Source organism: Berghia stephanieae, chromosome 3 (genome assembly GCF_034508935.2).
Source record: "Berghia stephanieae isolate SIO BIC M18660-M18661 chromosome 3, UCSD_Bste_1.3, whole genome shotgun sequence".
Classification (NCBI taxonomy): Eukaryota; Metazoa; Mollusca; class Gastropoda; order Nudibranchia; family Aeolidiidae; genus Berghia; species Berghia stephanieae.
In genome coordinates, this window is record NC_088362.1 from 98696125 (window position 1) to 98703105 (window position 6981).

Consider the following 6981-nt stretch of genomic DNA (forward strand, 5'->3'; position numbering starts at 1 on the left):
CATCGAAATTTTCGAGCTTTTTTATATAGCGCAATATCTACTAAATGTGCTTAAAGCGCTTTACAAAGGGTCCCTGACCAACAGCAACACGTTACATGTTGAACAAGACATGAAGAACAAGAACTTACTCTTATTGTGTTTGAGTGATAAAAAATATATTTTTGTGTTAGTTGGGTGTGAAGTTTTGGGGAAAATCCTGAAAATGGTTGGTAAGGAGAGAGTTAATACGTGCCGCCTGCATGTCAAAACTATTGACAAATAATATCGATTCATTTGAAAAATGGTGTCAAAGAATGGATAGTGGATGGTGATGATAAGATAGGAGATAGGAGATATCGTATGTAGGAAATGAAAGATTATAAACAACTTGCTTTAATTCTCCCATTACCAACAATACCAAAATTGTCCGTAGCGACACCACCACCAATACCTGTATTCAGGTTTATTATAGTTCATTCAAAAATGTTTTGTTTTGATAATTTTTGTTTTAGCTCTCTTAAATCTTTACATGACTACAGTATTTAGGTATAATATTTACTTCTTGTATTTTTAGTAACGTAAAGAAATGTCATTTGTAATGTGCGTTTTGCTTCTAAAACGTATTAAAATTATTTTTGGCCATACTGGCATGGTCTCAAATTGGCTGAAGACGTTTAAAACCAATGGAATACAAAATCATTGTTGAAATTTTTCAAGTACTACTAAAATCAGAAGATGAAGTTCCTCAATACTCCGTGCTTTGATGTTGTAATGTTTTGGGGAAAATCATGACTGGGTTAGATTCTGGCAGTGTAACCACTCCTTGTTTATATATACATATAATATAATGACATATTTTTATTATCTATTTATTTTACTATGTAAATTAAAACACGTCTGTGTACTTTTTTTTGGGTGTAATAAAGTATTATTATTATTATTATTATTATTATTATTATTATTATTATTATTATTATTATTATTATTATTGTTATTATTATTATTATTATTATTATTATTATTATTATTATTATTATTATTATTATTATTATTATTATTATTATTATTATTATTATTATTATTATAAAATTGAATGGATTAGCCAGGAGACGGGCAGAAAGAAAATGGCTCAAGTCCAGAGATGCTGTAGATAAGAAGCGATACATCGCGGCTAGAAATGATGCAAAAGCCGTCAATTTCAGGGCCAAAAAGAAATTCTATGAAGAAAGCCTCAAAAACGTGGGACGTTCGAGACAATTCTTTGCCTTGACCAAGGAACTGCTGGGACAACAGACGCAACCAGCTCTCCCATCTTTAATCGATCGTGCAGATCTACCAACTCGCTTTGGTCAATATTTTAAAGAAAAAACGGATACCATCAGGAAAGAACTCTCGTCTGAATCGATCCATACAACATTTGACACGTTTCATGGTGATTCATTAACACATTTTTCAAAGATTACTGAAGCTGACTTATGTGATTGCATCTTGTCGTCTCCAACTAAAAGTTGTGATTTAGACCCCTTAAATACTGCCATTTTAAAAAAATGCATTGATGTAATTTTAACACCATTTACATGTATTGTTAATAATTCGTTGCAGTCAGGTGCTGTACCAGACATTTACAAAGTTGCTCATGTCAAACCCCTTTTGAAAAAACCTGATCTCGATAAAGAGAACTTAAAAAACTATCGCCCTGTCTCTAATCTTCCTTTTCTCTCTAAGATCTTAGAAAAGCTTGTTTTGAAACAATTACTGTCTCATCTTAAAAATAATTGTCTTGAAGAAAAATTTCAGTCTGCTTATAGGCAACATCATTCGACGGAAACCGCACTTGTTAGGGTTGTTAATGATCTCCTCTCTGTTATAGACAATGGTTCATGTTCTTTGCTGAATTTGCTTGACCTATCGTCTGCTTTTGATACTATTGATCACAATCTTCTTCTCAAACGTCTTGAAATTACTTATGGCGTGTCTGGTGCAGCGCTTGATTGGTTTAAGTCATATTTGTTTAATCGTAAACAGATTATTACGGTGGATGAATATAGATCGGAGGAAATCTTTCTTGATTGTGGGGTTCCCCAGGGTTCAGTACTTGGACCCGTTCTTTTTGTTTTGTACGTTGGCCCTCTGTCTAAAATCATCAGAAGTTTTGGTCTGTCTTACCATCAATACGCTGATGATACGCAATTGTACTGCGTTTCCAATACGAGAAATTTACAAGAAGTATCAGCCAATAGTAAAAATTGTATCCAAAGTGTTAAGAAATGGATGAACGAGAACAGACTGAAACTGAATGATGATAAGACGGAGGTGCTGTATGTGGGGAACAGGAAGTGGAAAAGTGAAACAGATTTGAAGTTGGGGGATGCCTCTATTCAAATTGTTGACAAAGTGAAAAACCTTGGCACATTCTTAGACTCTGGACTGTCGATGGAGCATCAGGTTAATAATTTGGTTAGATCTCTCTTTTTCCAACTAAAAAAGATTGCTTCCATTAGACGGTTCATATCTGAGGAGGTGACCAAGCACCTGGTTGTGTCCCTCGTACTATCGAAATTGGATTATTGTAATGCTCTGTTGTTTGGCGTTTCGCAATACAATCTGAAACGTCTTCAGATTGTCCAAAACAGCGCTGCCAGACTAGTATTCATGAAGCGTAGGTGCGACTCTGCCGGACCTCTACTTCATGACCTGCATTGGCTGCCTGTTGGGAAAAGAATTAAATTCAAAGCTTGTGTTTTAGTGTATCGTTGTCTTGAAGGTACTGCCCCTTCCTACCTTTCAGAACTAATTGAAAGATATTCAAAACCCCGCCCCTTACATTCGGCCAGTGATTCCACAAAACTAGTTGTCCCTCGAATTCGGAAAAATGCTGGAATGAGATCCTTTTCTCATTTCGGACCCTCTATTTGGAACGCCTTACCGCAGAGCATTCGTGAAAAAGAATCTTTGTCTATTTTTAAACGTTCGCTTAAAACATATTTGTTTCGATTTTAGTAGATGGTATGAGAAGCAAGATAGGTTTGGTTTGTGTTGTGTGTTGTGTTGTGTGTGTGTATGTGTGTGTGTGTGTGTGTGTGTGTGTGTGCTTGTGTGTGTGAATGAGTATGTTTCAGCCAAATTAATTTGTAATTTAAGCGCTTAGAGTCTGGTGTCTCGGAGTTATAGGGCTATAAAAGTTTTCAGCATTATTATTATTATTATTATTATTATTATTATTATTATTATTACTATTATTATTATTATTATTATTATTATTATTATTATTATTATTATTATTATTATTATTATTATTATTTATTATTATTATTATTACTATTATTATTATTATTATTATATTATTATTATTATTATTATTATTATTATCATTATTATCATTATTGTTATTCTTCTTCTTCTTCTTCTTCTTCTTCTTCTTCTTCTTCTTCTTCTTCTTCTTCTTCTTCTTCTTATTATTATCATTATTATTATTATTATTATTATTATTATTATTATTATTATTATTATTATTATTATTATTATTATTAGTATTATCATTACTATTATTATTATTATTATTATTATTATTATTATTATTATTATTATTATTATTATTATTATTATTATTATCATCATCATCATTATCATCATCATTATTATTATTATTATCATTATTATTATTATTATTATTATTATTATTATTATTATTATTATTATTATTAATTTTATCATTATTATCATCATTATTATTATTATTATTATTATTATTATTATTATTAATTTTATCATCATTATTATTATTATGAAATTGACTGGAAGGAGAGATTTAAGACTGGGGGAAATTTCCTTTGAGATAGTTGGCACGGTTCCATATTTGGACCTAGCATATCAATGACGTACCAACAGTTGAATAAAACCATGTCGGTCCCTAAATTTCCAATTATAAAGAATGGCTTTACCTTAAAAGTTGTTAGTTTATTTTTTTCAATGTGCCCAATCTCTTTTCAGAATTTCTCGTGCTTTCAATATTAGGTTATTGTAACATTCTTTTGGCTACTTGAGCGTTTAAACATTAGATTTTTTATATATCCTAATATCCACTTAATGTATCCAAAACAAATTACAGGGATCCGAGGAAATAACAAATTGTAATGTTTAAGATAAGACATGATGCCTATGAGCTTTTTTCCCCGAAAGGTACTCATTTCACATATCTGAGTGAGGTGACAAAATGTGAGTAAAGAGCCTTTTTATGGATACAACTTTGCGTCACTATGACAATTAAACACACTTACCCCCCACCCGTTCCAGTATGACCTATTTACTTAAAGTATCTCAGAGATGAACACATGAACATTATTAGAGAAAAGAAAGTTAGTACATGCTAATGAGATTTTTCTCACTCGCTAGAGACTTTGAAACGGTAACAATTACAATTACAGTTTTTTTATCTTAATATTTTACAGTAAATCCCATCCGTATCTTTTGAAATAAATCGAATCCGAATTCCAATAATGGTTATCCGATCCGGTCTTCATCATTTTTCCTTGTACCCAATCCTTATATTTGATAAGATTTGTAAAGTAAAGACGTTCTTTTCCATTTAAACAGCTATTTTCATGAGATAGCAAACCATACACTCTGGTCACGCCTCTCTCCGTACACATCAGCGGGGCCCCCAAATCTCCTTTACACATTCCATCTTTCTTGTACATCCAGGCCGAGTATGCAAAAATATACCCGTCTTTGTTTACACCTTTGGTTAGAAGCTTTAAAGACTTTAACTTGGTATTACGTTTCAGGAATTGTGGATCAACATAGCCCTAACCATAACCCTAACCCTAACCCTAACCCAACCCTAACCCTAACCCAACCCTAACCCTAACCCAACCCTAACCCTAACCCAACCCTAACCCTAACCCTAACCCTAACCCTAAACCAACCCTAACCCTAACCCTAACCCAACCCTAACCCAAAACCTAACCCTAACCCTAACCCCAAGATGCGGTGAAACAAGATTTCCCAACCTCCTGTTGTTTATTGGGTAGACAGGCTGGTGAGATCCACGGATGGCAAATTATAAAGATCTGTGCAAAATATAAGCTTACGCTAATCAATCCAATGTCAGCGTAATAATAGGAATGTGACTTCTCTCCGAATTTCTCGTGAATGAAGAATCTATCTTTTCTAATAGTATAAATCGATGGCTTTGGAACCGTTACCATATAATAATAATAATAAATGTATTATTAATTTTCAGCTTTTTAATCTTTTAGTTGTGTGCGGCTTTGTGATCATGTAGACTGAGACTCGGCTTCTAACTTAGAGGTACCTGGATCGAGTCCTGCAGTTGACAATGCAAATTTTAATCCTTGGAAAAAGTTCTAAGCTCACATTTTCTCATCATATTCAGATGTAATATGATGAGTACACGGATGGCAACAGCCTTGTCTGTGTCGGAAAAAAAAGTTAAAATCCCTCATAGATTTTATGTCTCTTTATATGTCTGTTCTTGATGTGTGACACGTTGTAAATTTCTTTGAGCACATTTAATGGAAAGTGTATGTAACGACTCATGGTTAGACTATGTTAATTCAATTTAAGTATAATTAACAATATGGAAAATTGACAACAAATACATATTACGACCATCCAGGAGGGAGTTATTCAGTAACTAACTGAATACACAAACAACGTCTTACGATGTTTCTAAGGAACAAAAAGTGCTAATACGCAGTTAACATTCACACTCACATGCAAAACATGCGCAACACAAAATGCGTACCTCAAGAAAGAACCCTAACATAATTAAACACAGCCGAACAATAATTATTACATTCGCAAACATCCAAACAACTCCAATATATTTCAATATATGTTGCAGTGTGCAATGTGAAAGCTTACCCTTTGTTTTTTCTTGTCGTGCAGTAGAGATCAACTGTAAATCTCTACTTTAAAAGTGCATAGGGGCCTAGATCTATTAATTCGCAAAATGAGCAATAACAGTTGACACCATATAGGTTTTCACAGCTTAAGAAACATTCTTGGTTCTCTTTTGTCAGGAAAGAAGAAAAAATCGCCTGGGGGTCATAAATTTACACTTTTCGTTATTGTGTCCATCCCGACGTAATATCAGAATTAACTTTATATCTCGTCTATCCCGACGTAACATTAAACGTCACTTTTGGTTGTCTTTTCAACACCTCATAAGACTTCCATTTTGTCCACCCAGGCATAACACCAGACTTCCATTTTGTCTACCCAGGCATAACACCAGACTTCCATTTTGTCTACCCAGGCATAACACCAGACTTCCATTTTGTCTACCCAGGCATAACACCAGACTTCCATTTTGTCTACCCAGGCATAACACCAGACTTCCATTTTGTCTACCCAGGCATAACACCAGAGTTCACTTTTGTACATCCCGGCATATGTTTTTGTTTTTGTTTTTAAGGGTTTGTTTGTTTGTTTGTTGCTTTAGGTCTCTTCCAACACAATTGAGGTTATATGAGAGACCGCTGAAACAAAAAAACAAGCAATCTAACAAAAATAGTACAAATGTCAATCAAAATCATAACCTAAAGATATCATAAGCTAAATTATAAATAACCAAGAACAAACAGGCAGAGGATTTACAGGAAAAAAATATCCCCTGTCAAAAATACAATCACAAACCAAAGAAGCAGGATAGGCTAGTAAAGAGAAGAAGAAACGACATCACTATCGGATCGTACACCCATGCGAACATCATAGGTATATGATTCAAGGGTGATGCTCCCATCCAACCACCCGCTGTTGTTTTTAAGGGTTTTACGGCGCTTGCAACACATTTAGGTTATATCAGCGCCAGTAAAAAGGAAGAAAATGGGATAGTAAAAAGTTCTAGAATTACAATTAAAGCACCCAAGAAAAAGTAAGACAAAGGGGAACTAGGAAGAAATAGGGATCAGATGTAGATTCCAAGAGCATACCATCAATGTACTTATTTTGAGATCACCTATAAGTCTTATCCGGACA